The sequence below is a fragment of the Cupressus sempervirens genome, chromosome 6 (assembly GCF_028749045.1).
Source record: "Cupressus sempervirens isolate cs-2001-9-10 chromosome 6, ASM2874904v1, whole genome shotgun sequence".
Classification (NCBI taxonomy): domain Eukaryota; kingdom Viridiplantae; phylum Streptophyta; class Pinopsida; order Cupressales; family Cupressaceae; genus Cupressus; species Cupressus sempervirens.
The window spans coordinates 48,028,796-48,050,317 of record NC_143123.1 but is presented as its reverse complement, the minus strand read 5'-3'; positions in this window follow the sequence as shown (position 1 = coordinate 48,050,317).

Below are 21,522 nucleotides of genomic sequence, written 5' to 3'. Positions count from 1 at the left end.
ATTCGATCATTTCACTTTGCATTTATTAGTTGCTGATATTTTAGGATATATTCATTTTCATATTTCAATAGGCATTTTATTCATTATTAGATTGCATCATTAGTTCATTTACATTACTTCATTAAATGCATCCATTCTAATCATCATATCTAGTGACATATACATCATAAAAACATCTCACAATACACATAGTACATCCATACATGTAAAATAACACAATGCATACATCTCATATTCACCATCAAACCTAAATCATACACACGTTAGGCATCATATATAAATCATAGGCAATATCACATCATACACATCCTACATCACAAATGTTAGTATCCACATCATAGGTATCATATGCATAAACAATAATCATCCATGTACACATAGGCCCATCAAATCATGTCATATATATATATATATATATATATATATATATATATATATATATATATATATATATATATATATATATATATATATATATATATATATATATATATATATATATATATATATATGACATGATTTGATGGGCCTATGTGTACATGGATATATATCAAAAGAATAAATGTTTGTATAGTCCGTATACAAAAGAATCATGTAGTGTCATCATGTACAAATGCATCATCAAAAACTCACTGCATTTGCATCCCTCTATCAAAAAATTACTCACTGTACAAAATCAGAAAGCTAGCTATGAGGGCCCAACCCCCTCTATATCCCCACCTTGTGGAGGTCGGTGTTGTCCCATAGATTGCTCTGACCTGTCCCTGCCTCCTGTGGTCCATGAGCTCAAGGCTGCTTGAAAATCTAGCTGTCGTTGATCGACAGGCACGACATCATGATAGAATGACCTGTAATAGGCCACCTCTTATACTGCCCGTGTCTCTACTTGGTGAGCTGCCATTGCCTCCTACATCACTGCCATAGCCACCCCAGGCTACACTACTTGTCTAGCTATGTCCTGTTGCCTATGATACTCATCTAGTTGGGCCTGGTGGGTGTCTCGCTCTGCCCGTAATGTAGCCACCTCTTGCCGGAGGGCCTCTATATCTATGAGCTCCTCGACATCCTCCTCCATCCTAAAATTAGCGAACTCGCCAGCATCAATCCGCACCTATAAGGTTGCCAAGGCCTCCTATGCACTATCCACTCTAGCTCTTTGCACCTGCACCTCTACCTATAGGGCCATCAAGGCCTACTAGAACTGTTTACTTGTGCTCACTCTACCTGTGCCTCACCCTGGAGTCAGGTAGCCTCTGTACATAAACTATCCTACTCTACCTAACCATATCAACATCCTCTGCTAGTCCCTATACATGTGGCCCTAGCGACACTTGTACTTGTGCCTCTGACGACACCTGTATCTGTGACCCTTGTGGTGGCCCCTGTACTAGTGTTCTCCTTACACAAGCTCTACGCCCCTACGACCCCTGTTGAGCCCCCTATGCTGGCAGTGGCATCATTGTTGCCTGTCCTCCATCCCCTATACCATCACCCTCTCCCTATGTCTACTCTGCTGGTAGTGGTGCTTCGGGCACTATCAATCTGATTGGCTGATGTGTTGTCCACCATTGTGCATACGCCAATGTCATCCCTGCATCCTCTGTATCCTATCCATGTACCTAGGGCACTGGTTTCATATATCACCAGGAGATCCTTGCCAACTACAAGTTGGTCCCATGACCCCATAACCTGCCATACTCTCGGGATACTATAGGGTATAAGAACCCGTCGAGAACTACATCCTGTACCCTATTGAACTGTCTCCACACCCTAAAGAGCATATATCGCATAATAACATGCATGGACCTCCCGATGAGCTAGTAGTCTATCTAAGTGTAAGGGAGATACCTCTGATCCTCTATGTCATCCTCTCCTCCTACTGCCATCGCTCCACACCATCATATGGCATCCAGTCAAACATGATGATCTCATCAGATACAACAGCACCAAAATCCCATAGACTTTGTGGAGGTATACTAGATGGGTGGCCTATTTCTGCATGCAAACGGCTCACCAGGTTGCTGAGTCTCTTGTCTCATAATAGGTCGTGAGACACCAATGTGTTCCCATGACCATACCATCAGCAGTGTCAACGCCAAACCCATGGTCCTTTGTGCTCTATAGGCGCACATGTGTAAAATCATGATATAGCTCTGCCAGAATGGCCCCAGCAATACACTGCACCATCATCTTGTATTAGGGTGCTAAGCACCCATGTCCATCCAATGGGAAATCCATGCCCAACATGGTCTGGCACCATCCTCCAGATAAGTGATGCAAGATACATGACCAATTGTGGTAATTGTTGCTCTAGTTCCTTCCTCCATGTAAACCATGATCTTTGAATCGATAGTCTCTGTCGTTTCCTAACAAAGCACTCCCGTAGAAAGGGGTCTGTACCCTCTAGCATGCACTCAAGATACATCCTGCAGATGGGCACTCGTAGTATCTACCACACATCGAGCAGAGTGACGATCGCCTCTCCTATAGTTAGATGGAAACTAGATGTAAGTGTATGTCATTGCTCGATCAACACTGACAGTTTGTTGAATGTGCTTGTAGATCAGGCCACTCATGCACATGCTCTAGTCTGCATAGCCTCACGTGTCCCCACTCAACCTCCGTCAGTCTCTCCTCCAGCACCATAATCGACAGATAATGCTCCCTCGACCAGAATATCACTATCTCCTCCTGTAGCATAGACATGTAGATGGTCAATTCCTTTATCTTATGACTGCCCCCTGTATGGGGCATCCTCCCCTACCCTCCATCGATTTGTCCCAATCGACGCAAACGTGAATCGATGTAGACACTGATTCGCATAGATGTTGATCGATGCAGACGCCAATTCACAAAGATGCTAATCTGTGCAGACGTTGATCAATGTAGATGACAGTCTATAGAGACGCCTTTTTGGCATCTCTAGCAACTTTGTAGATGTCAATTTACCATTGGTGACTGCTATTTTGTCATTTGTGGAGATGATGACATGGAGATTGTCATCTCCGCCCCCGATCCAATTTACCCCCTTTGTCATCTGTATAGATGTCAAAATGTATCCTGTCGTCTTCGCAGACCTCCCATCCCCCTTTTGTCATCGTAGATGACAAGATAGATCCTATTGTCTCCGCAAACCACCCGATCTCTGTTTTGTCATCTGCACAGATGACAGGGCGGAGACTGCCCCGTCTCTAGTGCTCTCGGATGCACTTGCCAAGTTGTAATCTATCGATGAGGTCCATACTCACTCTGGTTCTTTGCTCTCTAAGTGTGCAAATGACTCTTCCTTGAGCCCCTTGGAGGCTTATATAGGTACAAGGCCCCCTTTCGAGCCTGTGTCTTTTCCAAGCCGTGTCAATCCCCTGTTTACCCACAAGTCATGTACAGTCTTCATTTATTCCCTTTTTTTTTGTAATTCCTTTCTTCCAAAGACCTTTTTGTGAAAATTGCCCAAAATTTTCTTTTTGCACTATTTTTGTGAGAGGGCACCCTCCTCCCCTGTCGTCACTTCGACACCACTCCTAGGACTCCTATCCTCTCTGGGCAACCTATATTTTATATTCTTTGATATAATATCGTTCTGACATCAAATCAAAGAGGGGCAAAATGTAGATGCTTAAAATTGTCCTAAACACTATATTAATTTATTTAATATTTCCCTTAATATTATAATTGATTATTTATTAATTAAATTATATTTGTCATATTCTTCTACTTATTCAATTAAATTTATTTAATTAAATAGGTTCACTTTCCTAATGTATTTAAATTTAATTTAAATGCTTTCATCCCTATGTGTTAAATTTATTTAATGAATGACCCTCCATAAATCCCCTTTTAAATAAATCTTTTTTATTTAATTTCCTTCATCTCATTAAATTCTCTAAGCCTATTATTAAATTAAATCCTATTTGATTTAGTCTTAAACCTACCCTAAAACTTACTCTACACCCATCACTTTCATCCTTCTAAGCCTACCCACTACTTAATCCGACTTATTTATCCTAAACACCTTGCTAAACCCCTTTTAGTTCGTAAGTGTGTGCTCACACATGTGTGAGGAATCCTCACACTTCCTACACCCCTCACACTTCTCACACCTCTTACACCTTTGTCCCCCACTCCTTTTTTCAATTTTGCTCACACATGTGTGAGCAAACTTTGAATGTTGACCACTTGCATGACTTGCCTACATGTCTCCCTTGTGGCACCTATGTGGATGCCACATAGATGCCACCTCACCAAGGCCTCTCTCAAGCCTATAAATAGAGCCCTTGTCTCAAGCATTTTTCATCTCCCTCATATGCATTGTTATCATGCTAGTTTGGTATTAGAGCTTTTTAGTGATTTTCATAGTTGCATCGTTACTAACCTTTAGTAGTTGATAGATTTTCATTTCACTTGCATTGTTAGCATAGTTTCTTTCTTGCATTCCACACTCATATCCATTTGAATGCTCTTAAGCATGGTTGCTTCCATAGCCATTGTTTGAAGCATTCTCCATTCATCTTAGTGTAGGATCATTATCATTTGCATTTTACAACCTTGGGATTCAAATAGTTGTGTTTTGGGAGAGCACACTAACATCCTTCCAATCTAAAACACACCAACAGGGCCTCTCATGGGTGCCATTGTTGAGCTATTTGAGGTTGCATGAGGACTTTGCTTTTGGGTTGCTTTGAGTTACAAAAATCAAGCATAGCATTAGTTGTGTTGGTTTTATTTTGAATACTTGATGAATCTATTGCAACTAATGTGCGCTTGTTTACTCTTGTTCCCAACAGGTTAAGTTTTCTTGCACACACTACTAACTTGACATTTACAACTCTCCATTATGCTTTGGAAATAGTTTGAAAATGGACCAACCCATATTGATACAAGTCAAAACTCAACCTATATCTAAAACTAACAAAGTAAAAAAGAAAGCAGATCTAGAAAATTCTCCTAAATTTCTTTTCAGCTTTGCAACAGAATCTGCACCCTAAGTACCTAGGTATAGGATGAAAATTTGATATACCTCATACTGTCAGAATGCAAAAGATAAAACTAGATATAAGAAAGTCTTCAGATTAGGTTCCCATATCTAAACCTAAATCTGCATCTCAAAACCTACAAATTTGGAAAAGTATGTTTATGGGTGACTATATAGGGGTTTGCCTTAGTCGAGCCCCCTTTTTGGTTAGTTCCCTCCTTGATAGATAGTCATTATGAAATGTAGAAAGTGTGAAGTGCTCTTGTACCTAGAATGAATATATAAAATGTAAAGAATCTAATAAAGGCTAAGATTTAACCCTAAAGAGTGAAACGTATTGTCCTTCATTTTGTCATCACAAAATGGAGGCAACAATACAAAACTATTCCAATTAAGTTTCATATTTATCTAAGGTAACCCACTATACAATTGGCAAAAGTTGATCAATTAATCTTCCCCAATTCACATAGTGAGTTTTCTTACTAAAATTTCTCATCGAGTCCCTTTTATTTTTTTAGTTTGATAATCTATAGTTGATTTTTGAGGCCTTCAAAGTCCTTTTTGCATTTTTGAGTGTTTGTTTGGACTTCTTTTGTCTTTTTGTTTCCCTCAATCTTTTGCTTTCTATAATGCCCTTGTTTAAAGCTATATCGGGACTTTACTAGAGTTGTTAATCAAAAGGTATAAAGGTTTAAGTGCATGTGTAATCAGGTTTTAGAACCAAGAAGAAAATAACACCTTTTTGAGCCAATTGCATATTGCATATTACATATTTTTGAATATGCAATATGTATTTTCTTCTAGAAACCACACTTTTCCTTGCAAAAATACTTATTTCTCATCAAAACAACTTAGCTAGGTGGTTTTACATGCATTACATTTTTTAAACATTGATTTTATCTTTTATGTGTGTTTTTAAAACACATAAATGAGTCCAAAGGTGCAATTTGCATTGTAAGGCCAATATGCAGTATGCAATGTATTTTGCAAATCTCGATTTGCATTGGAGAAGTCATTTTAAATATGTAAATGGCTAGAAAAACCCAATATTTGCCAAATGCTTGCATTTTAACATGATTGTTTTCCCTCCATTTGGGCATTTGAGTTTATAAGTGTCTCCTTATTACATATGCATCATATTTAAAATATGCAATGCTCCCCCCTCCCCCCCACCAACCTTTTTTTTGCAATTCAAATTTAAAGCTCTTTCCTTGCAATTTAAAATATGCATTTGCTTACAAGAACTCTAATTTTGGGTATTTAAAGGAAACACATCATATGTATAGAGGCTAGAAAAGCCTGATCCACACTTGAACTTCCATTTTCAACATGCAAATCACTTGGAAAAGTGCATCTTTCTTGGATGTGTGGAGTTAAATGCTCATGTTGTTTACATTTTTTAAATTTTCAACATATGTATTTGCTTCTACAAACCAAAATTTGCATTTTTAAGGCATTTACACTAACATTTGCATTATTTAACACATGCATTTTCACATGAAAAGTATGATTTACACATGCAAACACATTTCTAAAACCTAATTTTGGACAAGAGAGTTTCATTCCAACTTCTCCTTGCTCTAATTTTTTTTCTCTTTACTCTCAAAGTAAGTGTAACATTTGGGTTTGGTTTGTATTTCTTGATCATTTTGCTTATTTGATGCATTATTTTGTTATTTTCTTTCTATTTATTTAGTTGCAGCCCTAGATTTTGTTCCAAGTTATTAAATAAGTCCAAAACTACCATTCTCCATAAATACAAAGGTTCTTCCTTCTAAAAAAAAATTCATACAAGAGGGAAGTGCTAAAACTTATCAAGTTGAGTCAAAGTAAGAGGAATGTTCATCAATTTCATTTCTTGCTTTTGTATATATTTTGTGTGCTTGTTTTTATTTTGTTTTTTTTTGTTTGTAAGAAAATAACGAGAGTTCTCCCAAAGAACATAAATATCCATTCACATTTCTAGCCTTCATATTCATTCCATCCCCAAATTTTACCAACTCCATAATTTCCAAATATGTAATTCAACTTTAAAATCCTGATTACACATTTACACAAGTTAATAATGATGAGTTTTCACCATATTTAAATGTATTTATAAATCCTTATTTTGGGAAAAAAATGTAATTTTCAAACATGAAGTTTCCTATCCACATCCTTTCAAACTACATCTACTTGCATTCTTAACCAAAGAGCCAAATTTTCGTATATGCAATCCAGCTAGAAAAACCTGATTTTGGTCATTTTTACCCAATATAGAAGTTTTTTGTACCACTTCTTGCCTACCTAATGTTATAAGCTAGCATTGTCATTACACCAAAAGATTGACCTTTCAATGCTCGATACAACCACTAGACTTATAGAGTTCACAAGAGGCAGTTAATCTATGTCATGAATCTTGAAGGAGAACATTGGTGGTTAGTCCAACAATCCCCCCCTTAGCATTACCTAAGGAGATTCAAACCTATGACCAAGCTCTGATACCACTTGTTACAAGCTAGTGTTGTCGATGCACCAAAATATTGACCTTTCAATGCTTGATACAACCACTAGAGTTATAGAACATAGGAGGTAGTTAAGCCATGTCATGAATCCGAAAGGGGGACGTTGGTGGTTAGTCCAACACCTAAGTGTTTAAAAAGTATCTAAATCACATTCAAAACACTTATCCTCGATGGATCTACCATCATTGTCTAAACCTTAAGATGCTCATGGATTCAATCTAATGGAATATGTTTTCACTCTTTGGATTTGTCATGTTGGAGCGAACTCTTCAAGTCAAGATATATCAAAATTTATTCAAAGAGCAGGGACATCTTGTTGAGAAGAAATGTTTTGAATCAAAAGAAGCAATAATTCATTTGGCCTCCACTTTTCAAATGACTTCCCTAGAACTTGAGTTTATGTGCGAACGAACCAAGCATTTTGATTTAAAATAAATAATTTTTTATTTATTTATAAATGTTAAAGATGCTAATGGGAGAGTTTTTTTGAGTTAAGATCCAAACATCATTGAAAAGGTTTTCAAAGTGCTGAAAATTCCAGATAATACAAATCTAATAAAGGAGAATTCATAACAACTATGGAATGAGAAAACAATTGATTACAATAAGTTTTCAAATATCAGCTAGAAATTCATCCAAGAGAATTAGGAGGCTATCAATAGATTCAACGCCATGGTTGTCAGAGTGATTGTAGTGACTCAGAAGATAGGAACTCTTGATAACTCCAAAATTTGCATCATTTTGCTCCGAAGACATATTGTGTGCAATTAATTTTCATGCAATCAAATTACACATGCCTTCAATCATGTAATTGAATAAGTCCTCTTTTGAATTTCTCACACCTTTTTCTTCTCTTTTCTCTAACTCCTTTGCCTATATAAAGGAGTTTCCTTCATTGTAAATAATTACCTTTTTATATGCAAGAAAGCTCTAGAGAATTTTTTGAATCATAATTGTGTTTTGTTGTACAAGTTTGAAAGAAAAGTGAATAGAAGAAGCGATCAGTTTCAAAGTTGTATCTAGAAATGATTGTGGTAGTACAAATTAGAAGTTGTGACTACAAATTTATTATTCTCTTTAGTTCAGGAAAATTTTATTTGTATATGGAGCTAAGTGAATATAAGAAATAATTTGTTTTGAAGTTATAACTAGAAATGATTGTGGTGGTAGAAATTGGAAGTTGTGACAATAATTTGTATTACTTTCTTAGTTCATGCATCTTATTAGAATAAATTACTTTTATGTCTATGTGCTGAAATAACTTATAGGTTTAGAATTTATAATTCATCTACTTTTGGAAGTCTATGTGCTCCGATAGTAGAGACACATTTTTGTAGGATTGCATAGGAATCTGTGAGCTCCGTAGTCATCCTTCTAGTATAAAAAATAAATACAGATCTAAGTCGATACACTTTCAATTAGCCTATAAATTTTTGTGAGTTTATCAGTATTATTGTTCCAATTTTAAGATAGAAGTGTAATTAAGATATCCATCTTGCTCATTACCCATTCCGTGAGTAAGTGGATTCTTTCTTGGAAAAGGAAAGAATATAAGTAACACCCCTTTTAATAACTCTAATCTTGAGTTGATCCAAGTAATAGTGAGAAGAGGAAGCCTTCCCTTTAAGGTAGGAGAAACTTTGTCTCATACGTTGTGGCTGGTACTCTTATTTTGTGATAGAAGGTATACAAATAATCAGTTGCAAAATATCCACCCAATAGTTTTTGCCAAGTCCATCAGGGATACAATGTGAATTTGAGAGCCTCACACTTTCACATGAAGCATACCCATGTCCTTTTTTCACTATAAATATTCATTGTAATTTTATTTCTTGTAGTTGTTTCTAACATTTACTAGGGACATGTAAATGGAGCAAGGTCCTTGGGTATACTTTTGGATCATGAAATCTAGCTTCGCCTCTACATTCTCTTCCTAATGGCTCGTGAAATAGTTTTATCAAGTTCTTTGGTGATGAACAATAACATCTTGATGAACATGTTGTTGCTTTTTACATTGCATGCGGTAGTCATGGTGATATATATATATATATATATATATATATATATATATATATATATATATATATATATATATATATATATATATATATATATATATATATATATATATATAAGAGGACGTGTCTATAAGATTATTTTTGGAAACTCTCCAAGGCATTACTATTGATTGGTTTTTATCATTTACCACCATATACTATTGTTGAATTTGATGAAAGCTCAACCCCATAGCTCCCAAGAATCACCTACATGCAAACACCTTTTACAGAAGAGAGAAGCAAAAAGCTATGGAGGCTGAGATTTCTAGATCCATAGATGAGACAATCTTGATGAGCAAAAAAGTAGATTGCTATTATCAACAATTAATTGTCTCAGTGAATACTTATAAAGAGCGATCATCCTTATAAAAGAGATTGAAACCAAAAAAAAGCTCTAACCTAGGTTGCATAATAATAATTAATTATTATATGCCTAAAATTTAGCTTAAGTAAATTGGAGTTAATTAAAAAATATCTAATTACTCTAACACCCCCCCTTAAGATAAACTTAGGGAGTAGCTAAAAACCTAGAAACTGCTAATGAAAGTAGATTTGGGCCCAAAAACAAGGCTTGATGAGGTACCCAAGCACAACCAAATCTTTGAAAAGAGGAGAAATAGAGAAAACCACATGGGAAAAACCCTACTCCAAAAAGAGATGGAAAACATGTTGAAAGAAACTAGTGAAGTACTGAAGAAGCCTCCAAACTAGGGAATGTCATAGAAGATAAGAACAAAATATATTCATGTAGAACACCACTAAAGCACGTAGAAGTTACAAAGCTTTGTCAAAAGGAACTATTCATCTGAAGAACCTCCATTGAAATAGAACCCAACTAGGTAGAGAAGACTATAATCTGCATCAAATTAGGATGCACAGAAAGGAAAATAACTGAATTCAAAGAGATATATATATATATATATATATATATATATATATATATATATATATATATATATATATATATATATATATATATATATATATATATATATATATATATATATATATATATATATATATATATATATATATATATATATATATATATATATATATATATATATATATATATATATATATATGGCATGAAACACCAAAGCCTAAAGAGTTGATCAATCAAACCAAGGAAGCATGAAACAATATAAAAACTCCCCTTAATGTAGACAAGGGTGTGGTGACAAGCAATTGGAAAAGTGGGCCAAAATAGCTGCATGTCAAGGAACTGCAATCAAGATGCACAAAATAATACATACGTGTGTACTGAGGTGATCAATCTCAGACACGCCATGAGGCTAATGTTGTGAAAGGGACACTTACTAGACAAAGGAAGATGGAAAACAAAGGCGAAAAATCAACCCCCCATTGCATTTTAATTAGAGTAGTGCATAAATAATAGGGCACAAGATATGGTGAATCCTAATAACCTGTATGAGTGTCCTCAGATGACACTACTCTTATCAGAAGGCAAAACAAGGCAAAACTACTAAAACAAAAATATAGATGCAATATGGCACTTTATTTCAGTGTGTTTGCAAGAATGCATAAAATGATGTATAAATAGGCTAGAAGAGACATAAGACTAATACAATAGATAATACAAGTCATGACGAAACATTTGAAGCAAAAAAATTGATCCTTGAACCTGAAACAACAACAATATGCACTAGAATGCAAAAATGCAAAAGACTGAATAGTATGTGCCTGGAGTAGAATTTGGAAAAACAACTAGCATCACTGAAAAGAGCTTAGAAAGACCTTTCCAATGATATAAATATTTCCCAAATCAAAGATCAGATGCTCAAGATTACTTCCCAGAGTGCAAAACTATACCCCTGACATTGATAGTAGAAAATTCCAATTAAAAAGTATCAAAACTAAAAACTAATTGTACCACTATGATGAGCTCAGAACCAACTTTTCGGTGATATCTCATTTTTAGAAAATGCAGCTTGTATGCCTAAAATATGAGTAAAAAAAAAAAGGTAGGTCCAAACATAGCCTGAAGAGGTGACAAAAGTGCAGATGCAATGCTAACATGGCACTAACATCAGCAAATGACGAGCCCAAATTTGATAGTCAAATAGTCATCAAGGCAAAAAATGCCTAAAAAATGACCCCTACCAAAAAAAATTAATCCAACCATTGGAAACACTTGTTGAGCAAAGGGTCGGTGCCAAAAAATAAATTTGGTGGCCAAGAACATGTGTCAAAAAAAAAAAATGCAAACCAACGAAAATAAGAGCCAAATCTAAGAAAAAAAACCCGGTGGCCATAAGATTTTCACTTGCCAAAAAAAAGTGTGCTATCATTTTTCAATGTCGTCTGATTTGACACAAATAGGAAGTGGCAAAAAAATTAAACCCAACTCCAACATTGCATGATAGAGGTATTGATGGGGAAAAAAATTGGGGCCTACACCTTTAAAAAAAGCTTCCATTTTGATGATGTGAATTCCACATAGGCATGAGGGGTTTCTTCCATGTATATGAATGGTGAACATGATTTGAAGGTGTTGATGTAGGGCCAAAAACCATAAATTCAACCCAACAAAAAATGTTGGCTAAGTTTTGACAAGCACATTTCAAGCCCATGTGCATTTCAAGAGTGTGACATGGTGCTTCCAATCACAAATAAAATCACACTCTTCCACATGAATTTTGTGAAGAGCAAGGACCAAGTATGAAGGTGGTTGGTGGTGCCCCCAATCAAATATGCCCCACAAAAAGAATCACACCAATAAACAAGGAAAAGGTCCCAATCAACCAAAAAAATAGACATTCATGGGCATGTGTAGGGGCCCAAAATTGGTAAATTCAACACTAAAGGTTGCTTGTCCATGATGGAGCTGAGTGAGATGCCCAAAATTGCACACCGTCCATGAATGTAGTTGCCATCACATAGCCCACCAAACTTCTCTTGACCAGTATTATCCAGGTAGTAAAAATGAATCTTTCCACAATTTTGTGATGGTGCGGGGACAACACTTACATGCGTGGTCAAAAAAGGCTCCAAATCAGAGGTGGAGCACAATCCATGTGCAAAGGTGTTGAGATGGACAGGGACCCACAAGTGAGCATTCAAATGAACAAGAAAAGCACATTGAGAATTCCATCGGCAATAAATAACACCATACCGGACATGGAGAATTCCTGACACCTGTCCATATGGAGCACACATGGAGGCACTGAACATGGAGGTTGGAGGTCAATTACATGGTACCAAGACCAAACTCGTAGCCCATACCAAGTTTGCCACTAGGGAAGAGTAGATATCAAAGCATATGCATGGGTCCCAAACACAAAGTTTGCCCCCTCCTCTGCCCCAAATTAACTGACCTAAATGCCCATGGATTACGAATTTGAATCCCATAAAAACCCATTCTGCCAAGCACCATACTACCAATAGAGAACTAAACTTTCTTGCTGGGTTGCTGCATTATCTCTGCCAATCTCAATTGTTTCAAAGTTTAATTAGTATCATTCTTTACTTGCTTTCTGCATAAAGAAAACTAATCCATGTCCATTCCCCAAAAAATTAAAAGAGGGAAAAGAATGAGTGGATGCCAAGAATGAGGCAATAAGGCCAAAAGGAAGCCCAATTAGCACCCAAAAAAGGTGGTGCAAGAGATAAAAATGCCACCAATTTATGACAACAAGCTGCCTATTCACCAATTCTCACCACCATTCATGTTAAGACCACCACAGAAAGCATGCACGAACTCCAAACCCATACCCACAATGTGCAAACTCTGAATTGAAGGTGCAAAAACTATGACCAATCATGGGGCCCAAGACTATCTACATGGGCATTAAACTTCATAACAATCACACCAAACATAAAGATCCGGGTGCAATCAATGATGAGACATAAAGTTGGCAGAGATGGATGGTGACAAAGATCTATCAAATTCTGACACCTCCACCTTTGAAGATCACATGCACTTTTTAACAAAAAAATTACAATTAAATTATTTGATAAATAAAAACAAAAAATTGTTGCTTCGATTTTTGTGCCTAGGTCAAAACAACCTGGGTGCAATAAATTTTTGCTTTAGATTTCAACAATGTCCAAACTGGACATATTTTATACAGAAATGGGGGTTTTTGAGTGCTCTGAGCTCAATGGCGATGTCTATTTTTGCTCAAAGTGCCTTGAAAAATAGTGACCCCTAGATCCAATAAAAATTTGCTAAAAGCTCATATCTAAAAATTGATGCCAAATCTCTCAAAAATAGAATAGGGGAATGAAGATCTAGAGCTCTAATACCATGTTGAAGTTGGTGAAAGCTCAACCCCACATATCCCAAGAATCACTTGCATGCAAAAACTTGTTAGAAAATAGATAAGCAAAAAGTTATGTAGGCAAAAATTGCTAGATCCATAGACGAGACATTCTTGATGAGCAAAAATGTAGATTGTTATTATCAACAATGAAAATCCTCAATGAATAATTACAAAAAGAGATTGTCCTTATAAAGGAGATTGAGACCAAAAAAAAGTTCTAACCTAGGTTACATAATAATATTTAACAATAAAATTAATTATTATATGTCTAAAGTTTAGCTTAAGTAAAGTAGAGTTAATTAGAAAATACCTAATTACTCTAAAAACTATCACAAACTGAACTACTCTCATAACCAAGTTTGAGGAAAGTTTCAAGCCTCCTGAAGATGCTTTTGCATTATTGGCCCAACTTACTCAGTTGAAGAAGTCATCTCTCATGCCTATGCGTGAATTTGTATATCATTTTGACAAATTATCATGAATAATTCTAGTTGTTTCTCAACCTACACCTACAAATTTGAAGTGTTTCTTTGTCAATGCTCAAAATTGTGAAGTCATTTTTCTATTAAGAAGAGTAGCCCCAACTACTCATGTATCTTTACAAACATCAACGTTGAAATTGAAGATGATCTCATTCTTGCTAGGAAAGATAAGAATCAAAGCAAGTGGGTTTGAAGAAAGTTATCTTTCTTCTAGTTCATCTTCTTCCAACACAAGGACATATCATGTAGTATAGTAGTTATAAAATGAGTCACTTGCCCTAAAAAAGAAAATAGCTCAAGGCAATGTTCTTTGTTCCTAACGAAGATGTACAAAGGAGGCCTCTTCCAACTATTCCTAGTAGTTTTATTATTGGCAATCAACAAACGTTAACTTCACCATCAAAGAAGCGATTAAGGAACCATTATCAAAGACAATAGTAAAGCATCCCATATTCAAATTTAGTGATGTTGTTGTCATCTTCCAGGAAAAGGAAGAACACATTATTGGCAACTCTAATAACTGGTTTATGTAGTCTCAAAAGGTTAGTGATGAAAAGATGAGGAAGGAAAACAATTATTCTAAGGTTCAAAATAATTATGTTATAAAAGTGGACATACTATCAAGTTTTAATTAAGATGAAAATGATGTATTTGCGTCTCAAGGTCATGAACTTGGGTGCACATTGCATATTTTTATATCGCGAAGCTCGAAAATGAATTTATTATAAACAATAAAGATTACCCCAAATATGGAGTTTATCTGCAAAATGTTGAGGTATGTAGTGCAATCAGGTCATTACCAAAAACACATGAGCTAGGTTTTCTTGATTCGCTTGAGGTATCAATAATTGATGAACCAGTCAAGAAAGTTGCAGTTGATAAGAAAAGTCTAGAATTTGTTCATTCAAGGAGATGTACTATTTGACATCTTGCTTGATTGGAGGCTAACAAAAACATATCCATTCCATGTGTACCTAAACATACAAATATAATGGAAAAGGAAGTCAAAGAAGCATGTTCAGTTCTACAAGAGCACTTTGAATTCATGGACCTATATTGGAGAAGCAATACACAAGCTTCATCTAAAAAAGGTTAATTTTTTGATCTCTACCAAGAGGTTTTACATATGGCATTGACATCATTATTCTAGTTGTTCATGTTCCATCTACGTGATGTTACTTGTGAACATGCAAGGTACTACAAGCTGCTAAAAAAGTAGCTATTTTGTTGAGCCAGTAAATGGTTTCATATAAAAACTTGCATTATTGGCTAGTTTAAATTAGGTAGGTTACAATCAAGTTGAGTTAAAGAAAGACATATTTTCTATATTTTTATTTCTTGTTTTTGTATATGCTTTGTATTCTTGGTTCTATTTTGTTTATGGTCTGCCTGTAAAGCAAATGATGAAAGTTCTCCCAAAGAATGCAAGTATCCATCCACATTTCCAACCTTCAGATTCATTCCATCTCCTAATTTTTCCAACTTCATATTTTCCAAATATGCAATCAGACTATAAAACCTCAATTACACATTTACACAACTAAAAAATATTAGTTTTCACTACATGTAAGTGCATCTCTAAATCCCAATTTAGGGAAAACTCTCATTTTAAAACATAAATTTTCCTATCCACATGCTTTCAAACTACATCTACTTGCATTCTTAGCCATAGAGCCACATTTTGCCCATATGTAATCCACTTGGAAAAGCTTGATTCGGGTTATTTTTGTCCAAAATAGAAGTTAATCATATCATTTCTAGCCTACCTAAGTGTTCAAAAAGTATCTAAATCATAGTTAGAACACATCCTCCAGGATCAACCATCATCGTATGAATCTTGAAACCCTTATGGATGTAATCCCATTGAAATATGTTTTTACTCTTTGGGATTCTCATGTTGTAGTGAGATCTTCAAGTCAAGATATGTCAAAATTTATTCAAAGAGTAGATACATCTTGTCGAGAAGAAATGCTTCAAATCAAAAGAAGTAGGAATTCATGTGGTCTTCATTTTCTGAACATGTTCCCTATAACCTAAGCTTGTGTGGGAATGGGCCAAACATTTTGATTATGTATAAATAAAATAAAATAAAAAATCAGTTAAAGATGTTGATGAGAAGTTGTTCTGAGTTAACATTTGGATATCATTGATAATGTTTTCAAAGTGCCAAAAATTCCAGAACATACAAATCTAACAAAGGAGAATTCACAACAACTGTGGAATGAGAAAAGTCTTGATTACATCAAATTCTAAAATGACAATTGGTAATTTATCAAAGAGAATAATGAGGCTATTAAAAGATTCAATACCATAATTTTCAGAGTGAATCAATGACTCATGATATAGGATCTTGTGACACCTCAAACATTTTGATTTTGCTCAAAAGACATGTTGTGTGTAATTGATTTGCATGCGATAGAATTGAATGTGCCTTTAGTCATGTAATTGTATAAGTCTTTTTTTCTTATTTGACTTAGTCAAGGTGGTTGAGTTTCTCCCACCTTATTGTCCTCTTTTCTCTCACCACTTTTCCTATATAAAGGAGTGCCCATTGTAAATAATCATCTTTTTATATGCAAGAAAGATCCGTAGAATTTGTACAATCACAATTGTGATTTGTTGTACAAGTTTTAAAGAAAAGTGAATAGAAGAATCAATTTGTTTCGAAGCTATGTCTGGAATGATTATGGTAGTACAAATTGGAAGTTGTGACTACAATTTGTGTTACTCTCTTTAGTTCATGCAAATCTTGTTTTTATCAAGAGCAATGTGAATATAAGAAATAACTTGGTTCAAAGCTATGACTAGAAACGATTATGGTAATATAAATTAGAAGCTATGATTATAATTTGCATTGCTTTCTTAGTTCACTCATCTTAGTGGAATAAGTTACTTTTATGTTTGTGTGCTGAAATGACATATAAGTTTAGAATTTAGAAGTCATCTATTTTTGGAAGTTTGTGCACCCCAATAGTAGAGACACATTTTTAAAGGATCGCATAAGAGTCTATGAGCCCCATAGCCATACTTATAGTATAATCAATAGAAATAAATCTAATTCAGTACACTTTCAATCAACCTGTGAGTTGATGTGAATTTATCTGTATCATTGTTCCAATTTTAAGATAGAAGTGTGGTTAAGAGATCCATCTCACTCATTACCTACTCTGCGAGTAAGTGGATTCTGTCTTGAAAAAGAGGAAAGAATACAAGTAGCACCCCTTTTAATATCTCTAAACGTTTTTCTTACCTTGATTATATCCAAGTAATAGTGAGAAGGTGAAGCCTTCCCTTTAAGGTGGGAGAGACTTTGTCTCACACGCTATAGCTAGTGCTCCTATGTTGCAACAAAATGTGTACAATTTGTAGGTTGCAAAATATCCACCCAACAAAACCCTCGTATGAAAATGCAATTAATATGTACTTAGATGCATGAAAATGTGATCATGTAAATATGAAGTGACAAGGTATGGATTTGAAAATAACAAGGAAATCATACCAAGCCCCTAAGGGAAAAAGTAAACCTACTCATCTTCAAAATTCATTTGTAACTTCACAGTGTAGGAAATTATGTCTTGAATGCTCGATTTAGATTATACATGCTTGATTAAAGTGTTTCAATAATCAACCCTTGCTTCAAATAGATAAATTCAAATTAGGGCTTCCACCTTGTAATTACATGTTGTCAAATTGGGAATTCCACCTTGCTTGATCGTAAACTCTCATGTAAAAATAAAGCAAATGAGTTGCTTTTATATTGATCTCAAACTCTAAATTTGTGAAGGCTGATCTCATTGGGCAAGAAAACTGAAAACACCTTGTGTCAAACTTGAAATCCACCAAAATTAAAGCCCAAAGATTAGGTCGAAGGTGGGTCAACCTTAACTAATATACGTTGAATGTGATTTGACCTATACCTAAAAGGGTTAATTTAGGTGAAATTGTAGGGTTTCAAAACTGTTAAGTAGTGTGGAGAAAAATCAAAAGATGGCCATTAAAAGTAATAATAAATGCATTCAAATCTTAAAATCACCTAGATAGGACCCAAGAGGGAAATAGATTTTGTAATTGGAGGAAAAATAGAGGATGATGCATAGAAATTAGATCCTACCTTGAGTTTTGCAGAAGTTAAAGAGATAAAATTAGATTTGGATGCATAAAGATAAAATTCTACCTCAACATTCACACCAATGAGAGAGGGAAATCGAATGGAATTGAATAACATGCGAACCAACTTTAATTGTAAAATGTTATAATATAAAGGTATAACGTAGATACACTAAGGAGGGTGCTTAACAATCATTAAATTATAGAGCACACAAATGCTTAAAATTTAAGATGATGCAATATTCATATATGCATACACACAAATATACATATTCATGTATGCATATATTTATTACAACATATGTATGCATTTCAAAACATGCAAACATGCACACACATTTCTCACTTCACATAATACATAAATATGTGAGCTTTGCATCGTTGAGATAATTAAATTGAAAATTAACTTGATTCCAAGTTGCGGTCTTAGCACATATGTGCCCTATGTCTTATTTAAGCTCAAAATAAAGTTAGGTATTCTAATTGAATGACTTAGAGTAAAGAAAAATAATATCCATAACAATGCGATTGACCCTCTCTAGTTGATGCCTTGGACACTTGGTCCTAAACTGCAAAACTAGGTTTAAACCTTATAAGTGATATATATTAAGAGCTTTAGGTGCCATATTGATCCTTATTTAGATGTCACCCTCTCTACTTGACGATGCTTTAGTTCCATACTTGGAGGACAATTACAATTCCATGGAGTTTTGTGAACCTTAGTACTAGTGATGTTGCTAGTGGATGTGAGAGCATAATAGACCTTCGATGAAAAAAATGACTTAGGGCTATGATAGACACCTTTCAAATATGCAACAAGCTAGGATGCATCATAAGCAAGCGGGTGATTTGGGTTCTCTTTTAACTCCGTCAACTAAGGTAGTGGATCTTGACTTGAATGTAGTGACCTTAAAAGAGATTGATCACAATATTCTAGTCTTTTATGATTTGGGTGTGATAGGATGTTTTAGACGCCTGTGACCAAGCTTGAAAGAGCTACATATGTGGACTTCTAAATATTGGGAGCCTATTATTGACGTTGTGTCCAAATATAATCTACGAAGAAGGGTTTCTTATTAGCTATTTTTGTTATGATAAAAACAAGGTTTAGTGTGAGCATTTGCAAAGTTCGGAAGATAAGTTTCCCTCGATGTTGAAACTACATCATGGTTTCTGCCCTTTTACAAAAGTTTTTTGACAAGATTTTGATCTAGGTAATGCTCCCTAATCCCCCCCTTCATTTCCAGTTGATTCTTCATTAGAGGCATTTTAAAATTCTTTACGATATATATTTTTTGTTTGTTTTTGGATGAAAACAATTCAAATCTATTTCACTCAACATATGCTTGTATCTTAGTTAAAATAAAAATATCTACAGGGCTTCCTATTGAAATCTAAAAAAAAATGTCAAAAGGTTGTTGGATTAAGCTTATGGATTATTAAATGCATTCCCTTCATTATAGAAGGAGCTTCCAACTAGGTCAAATCACTGCACAATATGACAAAGATAAACTAGTTGAGAAGGATTCTTTGGTGGAAAGATGTCTTGTATAAAAACTATACAGTTGAGAAGAAGGGTGAGAAGCAATGAAGTTTCTCATAGGTTGTTACTGAGAAAGTGCTGCATAACCTCTAGAGCGCCTTACTTAGGAAGATCAACCTACAAAGCTCAATTTAAATACTGGTATAAAGAAGACATTAGGGAGGTAGCACAAACAAAAGAGAAAAAAAACACCCAAAGGGGAGGAAAAAGAAAAAGAAATGATTGGAAGGGGTTCATAGTATATTAGAGGATAATCTAACCTAGGTAATTGGAGTCATGTACAATGAAAAATATTAGGGAGTCAAAATATTTAGATGAAAAAAGTAGGCAACCAATTTAGAACATGGGTGACATACGACAAGGGGAGAAAATTTAGGAAATGTAAGAATGCCTCTTTTGACATGATTCTACAATCCTATTCAGAGGATGCTACGAAACTGAATGCTTAATTTGTGTAATATTTTCTTGGGGTTTTATAATATTTGTCAATGGATAATGGATCATTTTTTTTTGTTCCTTGGGATGGTAGTACCACTAGTTGTTACCACCCATAGTTTGGGCCATTTTTTATCTTGGCTTAAAAAAAACTAAACATTACCGACAAAAAAGCCTTTTTGCATATGTCGAAGTGAAATAACACTGTAAAATACATAGCAAGATAATCGAGTGGAAGAGGGGTGTAACAATGTAGATAAAGTAAAAGGAGTCTCAACATAAATTTTAAATTTGCAAATGTTGTGTCTCTAGATAACTAACTCTTTAAGCTATTGATAAAATTACTCATACTATTTATCCATTTGTCTTATATTTCATTATATCGACACTTATGACTATTGTAGTTTTTTTAACTCTCATTCATACAATTAGAAAGTGTCACAATTTTTATATAAAATGTATAAGAACAAAAATAAAATTATGAAACATTGTTCTAACAAACCATATAGATCAATTTAATCTACAAAGTCTTAACATTTGCCATCACCACTTTTCTCTTCTCATCATTATTGCAAATATTAAACCAATTTGTCATTATCATTACCATTAATTTAAAAAAATGATCGCTAGTATCAATATAAACCATACTCATCTTCGTTACAATATTGAAAAAAATAATTGTCATCCTAAAACAAACTTTTGATCATGATATTGCTTGATAAGAAGGAGATATTTTCCAAAACAAACGAAATTGTGTTATTGCTATTAAGATTCAACAGTGTAGTTTTTTGAGTCAAACTCATTGACCCATGATTCCATCTCATTAGAATTAGTGAAAAACTTCCCACTCATTGCATCTAGGTGATGCACATAGGGGGTGAAACACCAAGACTTCCCAGTAGGTCACCCATCCCAATACTACTCTAGCTTGAAGATTCCTCCACAATTAAACCCACTCTTCTTGCAACCCATTTGCAAACCCTTCAACAAGTGTTGTGCCTTATGCAACATTCATTAGAAAGCCCCTTAAGCTCACCAATTTAAGTGTTCCATTCACTCTCATGAGAGATAGGTTTATGTGAACCAATACTCATGAATCACGAGTCAATGAGTTTGACTCAAAAAACTACATAGTT